Below are 21,461 nucleotides of genomic sequence, written 5' to 3'. Positions count from 1 at the left end.
ATAGTACAATAGGGCTGGAGGGGTTAATAAAAAATAAATAAAAATCATTTAACTCACCTTAATCCACTTGTTCGCGCAGCCGGACTTCTCTTCTGTCTTCATCTGTGAGCGATAGGACCTTTGATGTCACTACACTCATCACATGATCCATCACCATGGTGATGGATCATGTGATGAACGCAGTGACGTCATCAAAGGTCCTATCGCTCACAGATGAAGACAGAAGAGATGCCGGCTGCGCGAACAAGTGGATTAAGGTGAGTTAAATTATATATATATTTTTTTTTAACCCCTCCAGCCCTATTGTACTATGCATTCTGTATTCAGAATGCTATTATTTTCCCTTATAACCATGTTATAAGGGAAAATAATACAATCTACATTACAACTAACTCAAACCACATTGCACCCGCGTGATAAAAACTGAACATCGGAACGCAATCGCAGTCAAAACTGACTGCAATTGCGTTCCTACTCGCGCGGGTTTGCCGCAATGCACCGGGACACATCCGGACCTAATCCGGACACGCCCGTGTGAAAGAGGCCTTACAGTTCTGGAATGTATTAGATGACGCTGAAATAATGCTGTCAGTGTTATCCACTGCATTCCAGAACTGTAAGGGTTAATAACTTGGTATGCTGAAGTATTAGGCCCCTTTCACACGAGCGAGTATTCCGCGCGGATGCGATGCGGGAGGTGAACGCATTGCACCCGCACTGAATACTGACCCATTCATTTCTATGGGGCTGTGCACACGAGCGGTGATTTTCACGCATCACTTTTGCGTTGCGTGAAAATCGCAGCATGCTCCTCTTTGTGCGTTTTTCACGTAACGCAGGCCCCATAGAAATGAATGGGGTTGCGTGAAAATCGCAAGCATCCGCAAGCAAGTGCGGATGCGGTGCGATTTTCACGCACGGTTGCTAGGAGACGATCGGGATGGAGACCCGAACCTTATTATTTTCCCTTATAACATGGTTATAAGGGAAAATAATAGCATTCTGAATACAGAATGCTAAGTAAAACAGCGCTGGAGGGGTTAACAAAAAATAAAAAGTCATTTAACTCACCTTTATCCACTTGCTCGCGTAGCCGGCATCTGCTTCTGTCCCCTTTACTGTCTAGGACCTGTGGAGAGCATTAACTATAGTTTAAGGACCTGGGATGACGTCACTCCGGTCATCACATGGTACGTCACATGATCTTTTACCATGGTGATTCACCATGGTAAAAGATCATGTGACGTACCATGTGATGACCAGAGTGACGTCATCCCAGGTCCTTAAACTATAGTTAATGCTCTCCACAGGTCCTAGACAGTAAAAGAGTCAGACGGAGATGCCCGGCATCGCGAGCAAGTGGATTAAGGTGAGTTAAATGATTTTTTATTTTTTTTAACCCCCTCCAGCCCTGTTTTACTTAGCATTCTGTATTCAGAATGCTATTATTTTCCCTTATAACCATGTTATAAGGGAAAATAATACTATTTACAGAACACCGATCCCAAGCCCGAACTTCTGTGAGGAAGTTCGGGTTTGGGTACCAAACACGCACGATTTTTCTCACGCGAGTGCAAAACGCATTACAATGTATTGCACTCGCGCGGAAAAATCGCGGGTGTTCCCGCAACGCACCCGCGCATTTTTCAGCAACGCCCGTGTGAAAGAGGCCTTAACATTTCCCTTCACGTGAATTAAAGGGAATAATGCTATGAGGTTGTTTTCCAGGGACTGGCCTAGGGATTGTGTAGGGATTTTATATCGATGATCTATCCTCACGGTGGGTCATCAATGTTTGATCGGTGGGGGTCTGACAACTGGCACCCCCGCGGATCAGCTGTTTGAAGAGGTGGCTGGAGCGCCTGGAGCTGATCGGATACTGATGACTAGGCTTGAGCGAATCAACCTTCGGATCATAGATCCCAAGTCGATTCGTTCAAATACTTAGATTTCCGTATAGCATTAAAATGTATTGGCTTCGTGGAGCCAAAGTTCTTCTCGCCCGAAGTCATGAGGCGTGAGACTTCGGTGAATTCCTACTGTATGCATATCTGCGTATATTGAAAAACAATTTAAAATAGCAATCTGAACTGGGCTTTGGTACCGCAGTACCAGTCAGTACCAATGCCCAGTTCGGATTGCTATTTTAAATAGTTCTTCAATACGCAGAGATGCATACAGTGGGAATTAACCGAAGTCTCGCGCGACTTTGGCCAAAACTATCAGGAACAATATCAGGAAGTATTACTTTACTGAGAGAGTAGTGGATGCATGGAATAGCCTTCCTGCAGAAGTGGTAGCTGCAAATACAGTGAAGGAGTTTAAGCATGCATGGGATAGGCATAAGGCCATCCTTCATATAAGATAGGGCCAGGGGCTATCCATAGTATTCAGTATATTGGGCAGACTAGATGGGCCAAATGGTTCTTATCTGCCGACACATTCTATGTTTCTATGTAAAACGAAATTTGACTTGAAAGCCAAGCTGTGTATCATTAGTTGTAATCTCCAACCCTTGCTCATCACCTGCAAGCTGTGCCCTATTTTCACTGGTACCGCCAAACTTAGTGCCAGTGTTTGTAACTACTATGCTTTGTGCTCCAGTCGGAATAAAGTTCTGTTCCTTACGGGCACATGCCGACGGCCATTGGATGTTTTGCGGTCCGCAAATTGCAGAACCGCAAAACAGACACTGGCCGTGTGCATTCCCATTTTGCATAACAGAACGTCCTGCCCTCTATAGAACTGTCCTATCCTTGTCTGTAATACGGACAAGAATAGGGCATGTTCTATTTTTTTGCGGGTGCCACGGAATGGACATATAGATGCAGACAGCGCACGGTGTGGGCTATCCGATCTTTACCGACCCCATTGAAGTGAATGGGTCCACATTCGATCTGCTAAAAAATGCGGATCGGAGACGGACAAAAACAGTTGTGTGCCTGAGCCCTAAGGCTAGTTTCACACAACCGTGCCATGGTTTTCGGTCCGCAAATTGTGCATCCGCAAAACACGGATGCCGCCCGTGTGCGTTCCTCAATTTGCGGAACGGAACAGGCAGCCTATTATAGAAATTCACGGAACGGAGCAACAGATGTCTATATCTTTTGCGGCCCCATAGAAATGAATGATTCCACATCGGAGCCGCAAAAAACACGGCTCAGATGCGGACCAAAACAACTGTCATGTGAATCTAGCTTAAGGCTACTTTCACATTCAGAACTTATAAGACCTCTTTCACATCTCTGCTTCTGGAAGTTACGGATCCGGCATTGATGGATCCTCTACTTCACCACCAGTGATCCAACAGATTTCCGGCAAAAATGCTGGGTTTTTGTCCAACCAAAACACACATTTTCGCCGGAAGTCAATTTTCGCCGGATCACTGCTGGACCCCACTGAAGTCAATGGGGTTCCGGCAGTGAAGTAGAGGATCCGACAGGCTGCTCTGTGCCTGAACAGCCTAACGGATCCACAAACGGAGAAGCGAACAAGGCCTAAGTCAAAACCAGGAGAGAGACTTGCAGAGATAAAGTATAACGGAAAGATCTGTGCATCTTCTGTATTTTTGGACCCACTCCTGGTTTTGGCTTACAAATACTGAATACTGATCAAATACTTGCTTCAAGAATCACACCCTGAAAGGGTTAATTTGGTATAGTTGTGAAACAATGAAAGTAGTTTTCAGAGCCAAGATGTAGCTGAGCTTGTGGCACGTGAGCTCCTTCCGCCACTACGGCTACTTTGTGCCGCTGTTGTATTTGTCTCGCAGAGGATTGCCTAATTTGATATGTACTTGTGACTGCTAGAAATAATTAGGTTTGCACAGATTTAATCCTTTGAAATAAATAAGGATTCCATTCACCGACAGCAAGCAAAGTTCCGCCAAGACTGCCTACAATGTACCAAATTCTCAGCTGTGAGAAGTATTATATCTTTACATGTTTTCAGAGTCTCAGTGTAACAGAAATATTCCCACTAACTGACAGCAAACAGAGATCTTGAGAAAGATGAGGGATTTATAGCCTTTGCTAAAACTCAGGTAGTTTAGGCTGGGTTCTCACCTGAGCGTTTTACAGCGCGTACGATCGCGCTGTAAAACGCCCGACGCCCCAAGAAGTACAGGAGCTTCTTTGGGGCGCCTTGTCGCGCGTTCCCGTACATAGACTTCAGCGGGAACGCGCGACAATGGGCGTTCGCTTGTTCCGGAGCCGCGTCTGTAAACGCGCATACAGAGCGCTCCATCCCGTACGCTCAGGTCTGAACGCAGCGTTATTGATTTACATTATTTCAGATTTATACTTGTAACACACACAACTGCCATTAACTTTCACACCGGAACCTTTTCTATGCCAGGGTCTGTAGCGAACAGAGATTGTTACTTTACTTTTCCTTTTGACTATTTAAAGGGGTTATCCCATGATTGATGTAAAAAATGAAAATCAGACATCATACAGTACATCACAATACTTTTCTAACAAAGCTAGAACCAGCCCTGTACCCCACATTTGCTAGAATTACTCTGCTACATTTTTTTTTTTTCTTTACTAATAATCCCTACACTGCGATCTCAGCATACATAAGCTAATTAATGATTTTCGTTCAGTAGAATTTGCTAAAAATCGATTTTTATAATATGTAAATTACCTTGCTACCAGCAAGTAGGGCGGCTACTTGCTGGTAGCAGCCGCATCCTCCGATGGTAATGACGCCCCCTCCGCTTGTTGATTGACAGGGCCAGGGAACTGAATCGTTCTGTGCTGGCCCTGGCTGTTTTCATTCAATATCTGGCGCCTGCGCCGCGGCCGTACCTATCTTCAATCTGCGCAGGCGCACTGAGAGGCGGCCACTCACTCGGCCGCTCCATCCTCAATGCGCCTGCGCCGGGTGCAGATGTGACGTCATCGGCGCATTGAGGATGGAGCGCCGAGTGAGTGGCCGCCTCTCAGTGCGCCTGCGCAGATTGAAGAGAGGTACGGCCGCGGCGCAGGCGCCAGATATTGAATGAAAACAGCCAGGGCCAGCACAGAACGATTCCGTTCCCTGGCCCTGTCAATCACAATGCGGAGGGGGCGTCATTACTATCGGAGGATGCGGCTGCTACCAGCAAGTAGCCGCCCTACTTGCTGGTAGCAAGGTAATTTACATATTATAAAAATCGATTTTTAGCAAATTCTACTGAACGAAAATCATTAATTAGCTTATGTATGCTGAGATCGCAGTGTAGGGATTATTAGTAAAGAAAAAAAAAAAACGGTTTAATGGGGTGACAGAAACCCTTTAAAGTTTATTTTTGCGGAGCCGCGGTACGGAATAACGGATGCAGACAGCACACTGTGTACTGTCCACATCTTTTGAGGGCCCATAGAAATGAATGGATCCGCAGACCTTACGCAAAATTGCAGAACGGGTACAGATCCGTACATACGGTAGTGTGAATGGGCCCCAACTACTACAGCTTCTAACAGAACATATGGCTGGTGGCAGTTGATGATTTAAACTGAGCGTGTGCGACCACCTTGGTGAGATGGACAAAAAATAAGGAGGAGAACAAACAAATAAATTTTATTGAATAGCTCACTGGTTATACAAAATTTTTAATTACATGCAATTAAAAAAGTATTCAGATCCAGGAGCTGGTTTAAAAGATGTAGAAAATACTTCGTGACACAACCCCTTTAAGAAAGCCACAGTGCAAAAAGATGTCTTAATCCTGGCCAAGTAGTAAGCCATGCTCTTCTTACAATCTGATGTGTTTGGTGCAAATGGTTGAAAATTCCACTGCAAGTGGTTAATAAAGTTGGGGCTACATAATCCACGTCAAAAGGACATAGCACCGCAATACGACTGCACTGCACATCACAACATAATGAAAGTGGATGGGATCACGTTGCAGCTCACTCATTGCTGTGACCAGGGGCGGACTGGGAACTTAGTGGCCCTGGAGAAAAAAATACGAAAATCGGGCCCCATTTTGTAGTTGGGTCCAAATTGATAGAAGGTAGGGCCAACAATACCATATTGTGGCACATTATACCCCCCTAACGGAGCCAAATACCACAGTCCATCACAAAATTCTGCCAGCAGCACAAAATACATCCGCAGAAAACTCTACTGGCTGGCCGTGAGGAGGACCCAGACGGCCCCCTGGGCATCGGCCCACCGGGAAATTTCCCTGTGAGGTCTATGGAAGACCTTGGAAAACCCTTTTGCAGTTAGAAAATGCAGGGGGTATAATACTTGGGGGCACTATTATCTTGTGGGGGGAACAAAGGTGCTTAGTAATTTGGGGCACAATGGGGAATTCTTACTATTGGAGGTGTAAAGTGGGTACTATAACTGTCCAGGGACCCAGAAAAGGAAGTACTACTGTGGAGCATAATGGGGCTCATTACTTTGTGAGTGGATAAAAGGAAATTGTTACTCTAACAGCAAAATGGGGTCAACTATAACTTTGTGGGAGCAGAAAGGAGGTTTTAATACTGTATTGGGCTCTATTATTTTGGGGGCCACAAAGGTGCCACTATTACTGTGTGGGGCAACGAAAGTAGTATTGGGGAAGCAGCAGGGACGGGAGTTTTTGTGGGCAGAGATGAACCATGGCTGGAAGAAGTGTTCATGGTGGTCTGGGCATGTATAGAGAAGAAAAGGGAAAGTGGATGACTGGAATTAAAAACACCACCTGTGATGTAACTGCAGTGTACTCGCTTATATCTGACAACCGGTGACACCATTTTATTACTATGCTGCCATACAAAGGGCACCAATCTGAACTTTTGCCCTATGGTTCACGAGCCTTTAACTACACCCCAGCTGGGGGTTATAGTTTCCGAACAGCTTGGAGGGGCCACTACTCCAAAGAGTCCAATAATTTAGGTTTGCTTCGTGTCTGTATTATAACGTTCTGTAAAATCATCATGAGTTGTGAAACGATACAAAGCATATAATGTAGGGCTTGCTGCAATAGTGATTACATAACGCTGGACCCAAGCCAGTGACATCGGTGATAAATCTGCCTCCCTCTTGTTTTGCTAAGAAGTCATTTGGGTCTTTATTGCTGCAGATCTGGAAAACAGGATGTGGAAAAACACGTGGAATAACAAAATTCTTTACTTCGCCCTTAAAAGTTTTAGCAGAAAAACCAGAGCGAGCGTCTCTAGTGGAAGGATTGTGCACACGGGGAATACAAGTGAATTCGCTGTTTGGTATTTTTCACGACTGTCTGACAGGTTTAGGCCGCCTGCACATGGGGGCAGTTTTCCGTGCAGATTCCCATGCAGAAAAAATGCAGCGCATTACAGTACCAGACAAGTGTATGAGATTGCACAAATCTCATGGCTTATTTCTGCCGTGTGGATCTAGAAATCCGCAGCATGTCCATTATGTTTGTGATTTTTGGTGCGGATTTCACCCTTTTCAAAAGCGGCAAAACCGCTTCAAATCTGCACCAAAAACCACATGTAACACATGTGGATTTAGGTGTGGAAACGCACCCATGGGCAGGTAGTCTTAAAGGGGTTGTCCTGCCATATACACTCACCTAAAGAATTATTAGGAACACCTGTTCTATTTCTCATTAATGCAATTATCTAGTCAACCAATCACATGGCAGTTGCTTCAATGCATTTAGGGGGGTGGTCCTGGTCAAGACAATCTCCTGAACTCCAAACTGAATGTCAGAATGGGAAAGAAAGGTGATTTAAGCAATTTTGAGCGTGGCATGGTTGTTGGTGCCAGACGGGCCGGTCTGAGTATTTCACAATCTGCTCAGTTACTGGGATTTTCACGCACAACCATTTCTAGGGTTTACAAAGAATGGTGTGAAAAGGGAAAAACATCCAGTATGCGGCAGTCCTGTGGGCAAAAATGCCTTGTGGATGCTAGAGGTCAGAGGAGAATGGGCCGACTGATTCAAGCTGATAGAAGAGCAACGTTGACTGAAATAACCACTCGTTACAACCGAGGTGTGCAGCAAAGCATTTGTGAAGCCACAACACGCACAACCTTGAGGCGGATGGGCTACAACAGCAGAAGACCCCACCGGGTACCACTCATCTCCACTACAAATAGGAAAAAGAGGCTACAATTTGCACGAGCTCACAAAATTTGGACTGTTGAAGACTGGAAAAATGTTGCCTGGTCTGATGAGTCTCAATTTCTATTGAATTTGGCGTAAACAGAATGACCACCATGTACCCATCCTCTGATGGCTACTTCCAGCAGGATAATGCACCATGTCACAAAGCTCGAATCATTTCAAATTGGTTTCTTGAACATGACAATGAGTTCACTGTACTAAAATGGCCCCCACAGTCACCAGATCTCAACCCAATAGAGCATCTTTGGGGTGTGGTGGAACGGGAGCTTCGTGCGCTGTATGTGCATCCCTCAAATCTCCATCAACTGCAAGATGCTATCCTATCAATATGGGCCAACATTTCTAAAGAATGCTATCAGCACCTTGTTGAATCAATGCCACGTAGAATTAAGGCAGTTCTGAAGGCAAAAGGGGGTCCAACACGTATTAGTATGGTGTTCCTAATAATTCTTTAGGTGAGTGTATATTGATGACCTATCGTCAGGATAGGTCATCAATATCTGATCGTCGGGGGTCTGACAACTGGCATCCATGCCGATCAGCTCTTTGAAGAGGAGGCGGCGCTCCATGTGAGCGCTACTTTCTGTTCATTACACTGCACGTCGTCTCGGAAGTGCAGTGTACTGACAAGTACTCACTTCATTCACTTTAATTGAGTACTTGTAATTACACTACGACGCCGCTCCACAGGAGACGACAGACAGTGTAATGCACCCCCGCCGATCAGATATTCATGACCTAACCTGACGATAGGTCATCAATATATATGAGAGGACAACCCCTTTAAGATGTTAGCTGCAGATGAAGAACACGAAGGCAGCAGCTGACCTGTCTGCTTTTTTACTCCATACAAATGGTAGCATTAAAAAGGTGGTTCGACTGGGAATAAAAATTTTTAAAAAAAGTCTAAATTGCTTAAAAAATTTAAACCCCATGTTTGCGACTTTTTAAACGTCACTGTGACAAAATGTTACACATGGCTTTTCTACGCCACCCTCGCCACTGGGGATGAGTCCAGTGGGCCCCATTTAAAAGTGGATTTACATAGCTGAGGTGCAGCGGATTGTTGGGAATAAAGTGTTCCTTCCCAACAGTCGGCTGCTCGTTCAGTGGAGGTGAAGAGCTGCATTTACATGCAGCAATCCCCTTCACAGTAATGAGAACGAGGGATCGCAGTAGCTGCACTGTTTCTGGGCAACAGATCGCTGTTTAGACGGCATGATCTTCTGCCCAGCTATGGCCGCTATTTCCGTTGGCCCCATAGAAATGAATGGGAGCGGTGGCCGCGCATGCGCGGTGCGCTCCTATTCACTTCAATGGGAGAGGCGGGGAGCTGCACCTGGTGGTGGACGGACCCTGGCCACAACTCTCCCCGGCTCCATTCTCCTTGTAGGTGCGGGTCCCAGAGGTGGGACCTGCACCGATCAGACAATGGGGGCATATCCTAGCATATGCCCCCATTGTCTAAGATGGGATAACCCCTTTAAGTCATACCCCATATTCCGCTAAGTGGAACCTACTTGTCGTCCGTGGCTGAAAATGTCTAAGGGTACTTTCACACTTGCGTTAGAAGATTCTGGCAGGCAGTTCCTTCGCCGGAACTGCCTGCCGTATCCGGAAATCCGTATGCAAACGCATAGCATTTGTTTCCGGATGCGGATCCGTCTGACAAATGCATTGAAATACCAGGATCCATCTCTCCGGTGTCATCCGGTATCAATTTTTTTTTTTTCTCAGATTTAAAGGTACGTGCAGACCGGGAAACCGGATCCTGTTTTCCGGAACACTTGGTACCGGATACGGCATTAATACATTTCAATGGAAATTAATGCCGGATCCAGCATTCCGGCAAGTGTTCCGGAATTTTGGCCGGAGAAAATACCGCAGCATGCTGCAGTATTTTCTACGGCCAAATACCGTCAGAGGGACTGAACTGAAGACATCCTGATGCAAACTAAACGGAATGCTTTCCATTCAGGATAAAACTGAAGCGTTTTTTTCCGGAACTCAATACCAGAAAATAACGCTAGTGTGAAAGTACCCTAAACCCTTAATAAATGTGGTGTAAGGCATGTGTGACAGAATTCTGGCTCAGTTACAGTTTGTGGTCGGTTTGGGGGCGTTTTCTACTTTATTGCTGTCTAAATTGAAGACATTGTTAATAAATCTCCCTCAATGTCTGAAATAGATGAGGGCAGCAAGGTCTAAACAAACAGGATGAGTCTTTAAGGTTGTAATTTATATAATTATGGGCTCATGCACATGACGGAACGTCTGGCCCCTAATAGAACAGTCTTATCCTTGTCCATAATGCGGACAAAAATAGGACATGTTCTATATTTTTGTTGATGCCACGGAACTGACATCCGTGTGTTGTCCGCATCTTTTGTGGCCCCATTGAAGTGAATGGGTCTGCATCCAACAAATGAAGATCAGATGCGGACCAAAAAAATACATTCATGTTCATGAGCCCTAAGGCAAGTTTCACGCATGCGTCAAAGAAATCCGGCAGGCTGTTCCGGCAGAGAAGAGCCTGCCAAATCTCTTTGGATCTGGCATAGCCAGATAGTGCTCTATGCCCGTACCCTATTGACTATAATGGAATGCGTCGGGGATCTGGCCACTCCATTGGATAAATGCCGGGATGCGGCCGGAGAAAAACTGTTACAGCTGATATGCCGGGGAGCGGCCGAATCCCCGTCTCATCCCATTATAATCAATGGGCTCCAGGGGGCATGCGCCATTATCTGGCTATGCTGGGTCCAGAGAGCTCCAGCACCCCTTCAACATCATTACTTACATGCATGCAGAGCATAAAGCTATTATTTCCACTGAGGAATAGAAAAGATCATTTTTTTCGTTTGTTTTTACGTTATTCCTGGAAATGCTTCAAGTTCGTCAGTGTGAGCAAATATTTTTCTAGCTCATATGAATTGGAGAGATAAGACATTTATGACGGGGCGATGTGGTTGCGTTACCCAAGTTGTAGAGCAGACATGAGTCAGCTAATTCTAATCCTCACTACCCACTTTCTGACTCCCAATAAGGGATATAAAAAGTGATCAAAAAGAGTTAAGTCCCCCAAAATGCTACGAAAAACGACAGATTGTCCCATTATATACAAGCCCTCACACAGTTCTGAAGATTAAAATATGACGATACAAAAACAAATTACTTTTTTTTTGTGTACTACAAGCTTCCATTTTTCATGTATAGTAGGTATAGTACCACTTTAATCCAGAATGAACGTGTTATTTTTGCCTCATGGTGAACAGCGTACAATTTAATAACTCAAACTGCGAAGTTGCTGTTTTTCCATTCCCTCCAGAAACGGCTAAAGTGTTGTCCCACAAAAATATTCTACATTTTTCAAACCAGCAAATGGATCTGAATACTTTTTGTAATTGCATGTAATTAAAAATATAGTATACCTACTGAGGCATTCACTGAAATCTATCTTTATAGCGCCACCTGCTGTTCGTTCATTTCCTTATTTCTTTATCCACCTTGCTGAAGTGGTCGCACATGCTCAGTTCCATCCTTCAACTGCCACTAGCCCTATCTACTGTTTGAAGCCGTGACAGTTACCTAAGGGAGGGAGCTGAAGCAAAAAGGGCATGCCCCATGAGAGGACACACCCCCTGAGCTGCCAGCTTGAAATAAATCTAGCAGAGCATTAATTGGGAAGATCTCTGGCTCCATGTGAGGTACAGGGCTGGTTCTAGCTTTGTTAAAAAGAGATTATCATGTATTATATGATGTCTGATTTTAATTTTTTTTCTGGGGTGTCACTACAGCTGGGACAGCAGCCAAGCAGTGCAGGAAGAGTATTCATTATTTACATACAGGCCCCTGGCCACGTTTATAAGTTCCTGATGCTCCTAGCATTAATTTAAAGGATTTTCCGAGACTTAAATACTGATTACCTATCCTCTGGACAGCCAACACCTAAGACCTCCACCAATCAGCTGTTTGAGAAGGCATTGGCGCTCCTGTGAGCGCCGTGGCCTCCTCGCAGCTCACCAAGCACAGCGCCGTACATTGTATAGTGGTTGTGCTTGGTAATGCAGCTCAGCCGTATTCACTTCAATAGGGCTGTGCTGCACCTAGGCCATGTGACCAATGAATGTGTCGTCAGTGGTCTGGGCGAAGCTGGAGAAGGCTGGGGTATTACTTTGACCAGCGGCTCAGATCCTGATGACCTAGCTTTAATAAAAGCAAATCAATAAGTTATAAGTACCCCAAAACTGAGCCACTGAAAATATAACTCATTCCCCAAAAAAACAACCCCTTCTACAGTTATGGTGGCTCATAAATAAAGTTTTGTAGCTCTATATAAAATGCAGTGATGGAAAAGCAGAATAAATTGGTTTGTCCTAAAGGCCCAAGATAGGCTGGTCCTGAAGTGGTTAAATTTTAATTATTTGCTGATTAAAAAGATAACACATACGTAAACTAAAGCCACCGACAAATAACAAAGCTGCAGGTTGGCGGCCAGGTGCAGTATTCCCTTGTACTGAATGGTCCAATCCTATGTATATACAGTTGCAAGAAAAAATATGTGACCCCTTTAGAATAATATGGATTTCTGCACAAATTAGTCATAAAATGTGATCTGATCTTCATCTAAGTCACAACAATAGACAATCACAGTCTGCTTAAACTAATAACACACAAAGAATTAAATGTTACCGTGTTTTTATTGAACACACCATGTAAACATTCACAGTGCAGGTGGAAAAAGTATGTGAACCCTTGGATTTAATAACTGGTTGAACCTCCTTTGGCAGCAATAACTTCAACCAAACGTTTCCTGTAGTTGCAGATCAGACGTGCACAACGGTCAGGAGTAATTCTTGACCATTCCTCTTTACAGAACTATTTCAGTTCAGCAATATTCTTGGGATGTCTAGTGTGAATCGCTTTCTTGAGGTCATGCCACAACATCTCAATCGGGTTGAGGTCAGGACTCTGACTGGGCCACTCCAGAAGGCGTATTTTCTTCTGTTTAAGACATTCTGTTGTTGATTTACTTCTATGCTTTGGGTCGTTGTCCTATTGCAACACCCATCTTCTGTTGAGCTTCAGCTGGTGGACAGATGGCCTTAAGTTCTCCTGCAAAATGTCTTGATAAACTTGGGAATTCATTTTTCCTTTGATGATAGCAATCTGTCCAGGCCCTGACGCAGCAAAGCAGCCCCAAACCATGATGCCCCCACCACCATACTTCACAGTTGGGATGCGGTTTTGATGTTGGTGCGCTGTGCCTCTTTTTCTCCACACATAGTGTTGTGTGTTTCTTCCAAACAACTCAACTTTGGTTTCATCTGTCCACAGAATATTTTGCCAGTACTGCTGTGGAACATCCAGGTGCTCTTGGGCAAACTGTAAATGTGCAGCAATGTTTTTTTTGGACAGCAGTGGCTTCCTCTGTGGTATCCTCCCATGAAATCCATTCTTGTTTAGTGTTTTACGTATTGTAGATTCACTAACAGGGATGTTAGCATATGCCAGAGACTTTTGTAAGTCTTTAGCTGACACTCTAGGATTCTTCTTCACCTCATTGAGCAGTCTGCGCTGTGCTCTTGCAGTCATCTTTACAGGACGGCCACTCCTAGGGAGAGTGGCAGCAGTGCTGAACTTTCTCCATTTATAGAAAATTTGTCTTACCATGGACTGATGAACACCAAGGCTTTTGGAGATACTTTTATAACCCTTTCCAGCTTAAAGGGATTCTGTCATGACATTTGAGGCCTATAACCTAAACATATGGCCAGGTCCCTACTAATAACCTGAATCCAAAACTGTCCTTATTAAATGTGCCTGTGGCTCTATTAGCACATAAAACAGGTTTTTATAACCTGTCATTCACCTACCTAAGGTGCCCAAGGGGACGTCGCTTCATACAGGGTGCCCGGCTGCCGCTATCTCCGTCTAGTGCCCAGCGCTGCCTTCCCACTAGAAATCGCTACCCTCCCTTTCTATAGAGTCGCCTTCCTCACCTCAGCGCCGCCTCCCTCACCTCAGCACTGCCTCCGAAATCGTCCGCTCCCTCAGCCAGATCCCGTACGGCTGTGAGAGGATGGCTGCAATAGGGCGGTCAAGGCAGGTTTGAGCGAAGTGCGCCGGCCGGCGCATGCACACTTCGCTCAACGAGGCCGCTGCCAGGAATCCGCACGGGCGCATCAAGTTATACCTAGTGCGCACGCTTGGGATCTGGCTGAGGGAGGCGGCGCTGAGGTGAGGAAGGCGGCTCTATAGAAAGGGAGGGCGGCGATTTCTAGTGGGAAGGCGGCGCTGGGCACCAGACTGAGATGGCTGCAGCCGGGCACCCTGTATGAAGCGAGACAAGAGCAAGCGGGAGGAGGTGGAGAGGCATCGGTATCTTTTGATTCTGCGCACATTTGCAAATTGGTTACAGGCTTTTGCTATATTGGCGAGTGTAGTTGGCGAAAAAGCACCGGAGCATTGCTCCGCGCTTTTTGGTTATATGGACTCAATTGGCGAGGCGTATAGAGTATATGGCGGATTGGCGTGGTTGAGGTATGACTAGCAGTTCCGTCAGTGCAAGGCTGTACGGCCTAGTTTAAGGTGGGACCACAAGGATATTAGTCTGTGGATGCGGCCTATGGCGGCCCCTAAGGGTGGTGCTCAGCCCTTTCGTGGGTCGGTAGGAGGTACTTCAACAGCAGAGTCACCTTCTGGTGGAAGAAAAGGTTGCTGTTGGCAGTTTAACGAAGGGCACTGTAAGTTCCTTTCCGACTGCCGCTTTAAGCACAAATGTTCCGGATGCGGGAGAGCACATAGTTTTAGTCGGTGTTTCAAGAGGGGAAGAGGGAAAGGACAGGAGGCTGCTCAGAAGAAGGCCGACGCTTGTGAGGGTGGAAGAGATGCTTCGATTTGTAAATAGGTATCCTAGGAGGGCAGCAGCGGAGTTGTTGCGGAAGGGATTTGTTGAGGGGTTTCAGGATACCTTGCATGTCAGTTGGGGCTGGGGGTAATGTTCGAAATTTAGTTTCGACGCTTGCTAGGCCGGGAGTCGTACAAGACAAGATTGATAAGGAAGTTCGGGCAGGCAGAGTCACGGGACTTTTTTCGGACGTTCCTCTGCTGGGGTGGTGCTTATAGCCATTGGGGTTGGTACCTAAGAAGGAGCCGAATACGTTTCGGCTCATTCACCATATGTCTTATCTGCCAGGGAGTTCGGTGAATGGCGGCATAGATCAGGAGCTTTGTTCCGTTTCCTACACGTCTTTTGACACGGCGGTCGCGTGGGTTCGGTGTTTGGGGCAGGGAACGTTAGCAAAAACGGATATAGAAGCTGCTTTTCGTTTGCTCCCTATACATCTGGATTGTTTTCACCTGTTGGGTTTTTATGTTTCAAATGCTTTATTGAAAATTATTTTCATCATCATAAAAGCATCTTGGTGTAGCAAAGAACAAATGTAAAAACAAATACATTTTGATCATACATTAAGTATAGACGTAAAAGGAAATAATAATTAAGAAATAATATAAAAAGAACAATAACATTCGTCAAATGGAGGTCCTTTAGCGATCATTAGGTAGAAAATATTAAGTAATATTAGATAGCATTATATAAATGAATGGGCTATGCATTTCTAATTTGAGAAAACATCATGCAGGATAATGCACATTACAGTGATAGACTACGTTGTACATTGGCGGAGTAGGTTGAAGAGACCCAGGGTTCCCATAACTTTTCAAACGCTTCAAAAGCGTCCGCACGAATTGCCGAAAGCTTTTCATAGAGAAGTATCCTATTAACTCTGTCCAAAACTGCTTGGTAGCTTAAGATACTTGTTTTCCACTTAAACGCTATATGAATTCTGGCTGCCATTAAAATGTGTTGTGACAGTTTGAATTTGGCAAAAGTTAGTCCAGGAGGCTTATCCCCCAAGAGGCATAAAGCAGGCGTAATTTGGTAAGGACATCCTAATATTGTAGTAAGCAACTTGCAATTTTAGACCAGAACAGTTGAATGTGAGGACAAGTCCACCAGATATGGTATACTGTACCATTTTCATTACATCCTCTAAAGCATAAGGGTGATACATCTGGATATATACGGTGTAACCGAAATGGCACTAAGTGTGTTCTATGAAGAACCTTCACAGAGGTCTCTGCTAGTGTGGTCTGCCAAGAAGTCCTGGTCAAAGTCTGGGAACGAAGCAACCACTCAGATAGTGGACATTCTTCCTGTGTATCCCTCTCCCACTCCACCATGTACAGAAGACGAACCCCCTCAGGTGTGGGATCCAGCATACCATACAGTCTAGACAATAATCCCTATCTACACAAAGAGAAATTGACAAATCGTTCGAAAGGAGTAAAGTCTAAGGTCTGATTATCAATCTTCAAGGAATGGAGGAATGAGAAAACTTGATTAGCCCTGAATGATTCACCTCTAGGAAGGTCAAATTTATCTCTAAAACCCTTCAGGGCAATCAACTTCCCCCTGACCAGGAATCTGTGCAAAGTTGTACATTTGTTGTCAATCCACCACTTAAAATTGGAGGATTTCAATCCCGGTGGGAAGGCAGGATTGCCTATTAAGTGGAGGAGCGGAGAGAGTTTTGACTGTAATGAAAACTTAAACCTAACTGATCTCCATAACAGCAGGGCCTGGTATGACAGTGGTGAGTCAGAGCAAATTCTTTTTGGAATGGGTAGAGTAGACCAGAGTAAAGCTCTCCATGACCAAGGAGACAAAAGGGACTGTTCCATCGAAACCCATAGGGGATGAGTCTCGGGTTTAGTATGTGTCAAGAAAAGCTGGGCCAATCTAGCCGCTTTGTAATATTTTATAAAATCAGGGACTGATAGACCACCTTGTGTTGTGTGTCGGCACATGGTAGCCCGAGCAATACGGGCCCGTTTATTGCCCCATATAAACTTCATTACCTCCCTTTGTAAGCCTTGGAGGTCTCCACTCGGGACCGGGATTGGTATAGTCCTGAATAAGTAAAGGAGCTTAGGCAAGACAACCATCCTGATTACATGTATTCTACCTATCCAAGATATCGGTAACGTGTTCCAGGCTTTAAGGTCTTCTCTAATAGTTCGGTACAAAGGGATGTAGTTCAACTTATACATCATGTGAGGAAAAATTGGTACTATTGTGCCTAGATATGGAATGTGATTGGGCAAGTAGTGAAATTGGAAGTTTTTTAGAAGGAGAGACTTCAGGGAAGGTGGGGTATTACATAACATAAGCTCGGATTTTTGATGGTTAATTCGTAGTCCAGAGGCCTCTGAAAAGTTTTCTAAAAGTCGTAAGAGGTTTGGCAGTGAGACAAGAGGGTTGGTAAGGGAAAGGAGGAGGTCGTCTGCAAACAAACTCAATTTGTGATCCATGTCACCAACTTTGACCCCCATCACATTCTGGTCATTTCTAATAGAGATGGCCAGAGGTTCCATCGCCAAGGCGAAAAGTGCCGGAGATAGAGGACATCCCTGTCGTGTGCCTCTAAGTATTTGAATAGGGGAAGGATTCAGGGACGGGAGTTTAAGGTATGCAACTGGGGTTGATTAAAGAGCCCTAATAGCCTGTACAAATGGACCTTTAATACCTATAGACTGGAGGACTGAATACAGGTAATCCCAAGTGACTTAGTCAAATGCTTTTTCTATATCAAGGGCCAGGACAGCCAGCGGTGTTTTCCCTTTATTTGCTACTCTGATCAGGTTGAGGGTTTTACGTATGTTATCAGGGGCTTCCCTACCTGGAATAAACCCAACCTGGTCTTTCCCAATAAGATTAGGCAGCAGGCTATTAAGTCGACGTGCAAGTATGGACGTGAGAATTTTTGTGTCCAAGTTCAATAAGGAAATTGGTCTAAAGTTGGAGGGAGATAGGTGGTCTTTTTTGGGTTTTGGAATGACTGTTATGTTAGCTGCCAGAAAGTCAGGGTGCGGGGTATGTGATATGTGAGGTTAGGAGAGGGGCAAATTTTTTATAATAAAGGGCTGACAGTCCATCCGGGCCAGGTGCTTTACCTAATTTCAGGGACTTAATTGATAATTCTACCTCTTCATTCGCTACTGCTTTGCCCAGATCATACACTGCCTCAGGGGAGACCTGTGGTAATCTAATAGAAGTTAGGAAGTTGTTAAGGTTCTGCCCCTGTTTATCACTCGGTTTGGCATACAATTTCTGGTAAAATGTGTGAAAGGTCTGATAAATAATTTCAGGATTGGAAGAAATTTGTCCTGTTTTAGATCTAATCTGAAATACCTGGTTAATGGTCTGCTTAGCTTTAAGTTGACGGGCTAACATTTTATCGGGCTTATTAGCATACTTATAATAGTAAGATTCGGTCCACCGTAGAGCTTTTTCCGTTTGGTCCGTGAGGATCATATTAATTTGGAGTTTGGTGTTCTTAATCTCTCTAATGAGGTATAACGATGGTGTTCTTTGGTGTGCATTTACTAATCTGCTAAGCTTGGATTCAAGGTTTAGTAAAGTTGTTTGTTTTTCTTTTTTTATCTTCAATAATTTTTTATTGAATACTTTGCATAATATAGTAAATACATGCCCAACACGGCATATCACAATGTGAAGCATATCAAAGTACATTTTTCAGAAAGAAAACATACATAAAGTACATAACAAAAAACAAATGAGGTCCCATCAAAGCTCACGTTAATATTGCCCATGCTGAGGTAAATGTTGTAACATTATATATAAATCCCCACCTTTGACCCAAACCCGCCCTCCCCAAACCTACCCCGAACCCTCCAAATGTACCCAAGTCACCAAAGACATTCCGGCAAAGGCTTAGCATAGGGACTGGATAACCAAGGCATCCAGTTATTAAGACATCGTATGCGTACGAAAGAAGAGGAAGCAAACATCAGTTCGCAATGCATGTGATGATTAACGGACTCAACCACTTCCGATGTTGACGGAGTACAAGGTAACTTCCATCTCCGCGCTATTATATTCCGCGCTGCGCTTATCAGATGGGCCATTACCCATCTTATCTTGAAAGGAATGACTTCTAAGCCTATTCCCAGAATGGAAAGAGCAGGGGTCAAATTGATTGTTGAATCTGTGACCTGCCGGACTAAAGCTTCCATCGCGTGCCAGAATTTTCGGGTGTAAGGGCATTCCCACCACATATGTAAGGGAGTACCAACTAACCCACACTTCCTCCAACATAACGGGGAGTAGCCAGGTGAACAGTGGGCTAGTCTATTTGGGGTCAAGTACCATCTGAGTTGTATTTTCCTGGCCTGCTCTATATGATTTAGACATTTAGTACACCTGAAGGACCATGACATTGCCTCCCTCCACTGGCTCATGGAAAACACGGCACCCAGCTCTTGTTCCCATCTTAACATAAAAGATTGTTTCCCACTATCTTGGTCTAATAATAAGTTTAAGTATATACCAGAAATATTTTCACTCTAAATTGCAGGGGTGATGCGACATAGGGCTGCAAAGGACTCTTACAAGAGTGAGGTTGAGTTAATGGGGAGTTATTTAACAAGTGACGTATCTGTAGAAACTGGTAAAAAAGGGCGTTAGGGATGGAGTAGGTGTCATGCAGTGACTGGAAATCTTTTAGGCCAGAGGTTGTATAAAGACCCCCCAGCTTATCCAATCCTTTATCCACCCACGATTTTAGGTTCATATCAGAAATATGGTATTCAAGTGCTATGAGAGGAATGCTGTCTTTTGGCACCGTAAACCACTTCTTTACATTTCTCAAATACGACCATATGAAAAGAGACGCTTGCATTGTAGGGAGAGGAACCTCATAGCAAAGTCTCCCCAGTTCATGAGCTGCTAGGATAGCTGGGAGTGAATGCTTTTTAACAAACGCCCTTTCTATCTCAAGCCACTTGTGGGGAGCGGATGGAGACCACCACTCCAGCGCCTGCTCCGCCAAGGAGGCCAAAATAATACTTATACAAATCTGGTACCCCAAGTCCCCCAGCTCTAATCGAAGGATACAAAGAGGCCTTCGGGATTCTAGGGTGCTTATTCTGCCAAATAAACGCCAAGAGGTCTTTTTGGAGCATGATTATCAATTTTTTAGGAACTAGCAGTGGGAGACATCTAAAACAGTAAAGTGCTTTTGGTAGGGATAACATTTTTGCAGCATTGATTCTCGCCACCCAGGATAACTGGACCTGCGCCATACGGGAATAATCACCTTGTAGGTCCTTTCTTAGGCAATTAAAATTAATGGAAACTGTCTCAGCCGAGCTTCGTGCTAACTCTATCCCTAAATATGGAATGGACTGATCTGACCATTGAAAGGGGTATATTTGCTTTAACCTATCCATTGTGGTTACAGGTAAGTGGAAATCTAAAACCTTGGTTTTGCTCTCATTTAGTTTATAATAAGAACTATTTGAAAATTGCTGCAGTATTTGATGTAGCGCTATTAAAGAGCTTTCAGGGTTCGATATTGTTAATATAACGTCATCAGCATATAATCCAATCACGTGAGAAACATCTCCCGCTTTAATTCCCTGTATGCTGTGACATGCCCGAATCGTAGCAGCCAGAGGTTCCATTACCAACGCAAAAATCAACGGTGACAATGGACACCCCTGCCTGGTCCCATTGGTTATCTTAAAAGGTCTAGACATATAACCCGAGGCGAGAACAGTGGCCGAGGGGGTCGTATATAGCCCCATTACACCAGCCCTAATATTACCATGGAAACCAAAGGTCTGAAGCACCCGGTCCAGGTACCCCCAATGCACCCTATCAAATGCTTTTTCAGCATCTAGGGAAATAAATATTGTGGGGACCTGGACTTTTCTGCAATCTGGATGAGGTCAAGCATGCGTCTAGTGCCGTCCCTACACTGCCTTCCAGGCACAAACACAACCTGATCTGGGTCTACTAGCTCTTTCAAAAACTGATTAATCCTAGTGGCCAATATTTTTGCGTACAATTTTAGATCCGCATTAAGCAGGGATATGGGGCGGAAATTGGCAGGCGCATCTGGGGTCTTGCCCGGCTTCGGGATGGTTACTACCATGGCCGAAAGCATCTCCGTTGGAATAAACCCTGTTTGGAAAAATGTATTATATATCGAGCACAGATTGGGGAGGAGCTGGGGCAGAAACTCTTTGTAATATGCCACAATAAAGCCGTCCGGCCCTGGCGCTTTCCCCGTGGGGGTAGTTTTTAGAGCTGCTCGTACCTCTGCTTCCGCAATTGGCAAGTTGAGAGTAGTTAATTGGGCATCTGACAGCGTGGGAAGTTTCAGGTGCTCTAGAAAATCTGCAATGGACGTTTCTGTTGTTTGAGGGGTTGCAACATCTTCCTTCAGATTATAAAGATTCGCATAATATGAAGCTATGGCATTAGTGATTT

The 21,461-nt window shown here is 44.7% G+C and overlaps 1 protein-coding gene and 1 long non-coding RNA gene across 2 annotated transcripts in view; one reads left to right on the top strand and one right to left on the bottom strand.

The window, feature by feature from the left end:
• LOC121008157 (cytochrome b reductase 1) overlaps positions 1 to 21,461 on the top strand; it is a 39,077-nt gene that overhangs the window by 1,699 nt on the left and 15,917 nt on the right. The window lies entirely within an intron of this gene.
• LOC121008158 lies at positions 11,560 to 15,423 on the bottom strand. The gene is made up of 3 exons (XR_005780522.1): positions 15,409 to 15,423; positions 11,894 to 11,895; positions 11,560 to 11,686 (listed from the first exon to the last, which is right to left on the bottom strand). It is a non-coding gene; the product is annotated as an uncharacterized LOC121008158 (long non-coding RNA).

This window comes from Bufo bufo, chromosome 7 (genome assembly GCF_905171765.1).
Source record: "Bufo bufo chromosome 7, aBufBuf1.1, whole genome shotgun sequence".
NCBI lineage: Eukaryota > Metazoa > Chordata > Amphibia > Anura > Bufonidae > Bufo > Bufo bufo.
This window is presented reverse-complemented; position numbering and strand designations above follow the sequence as displayed.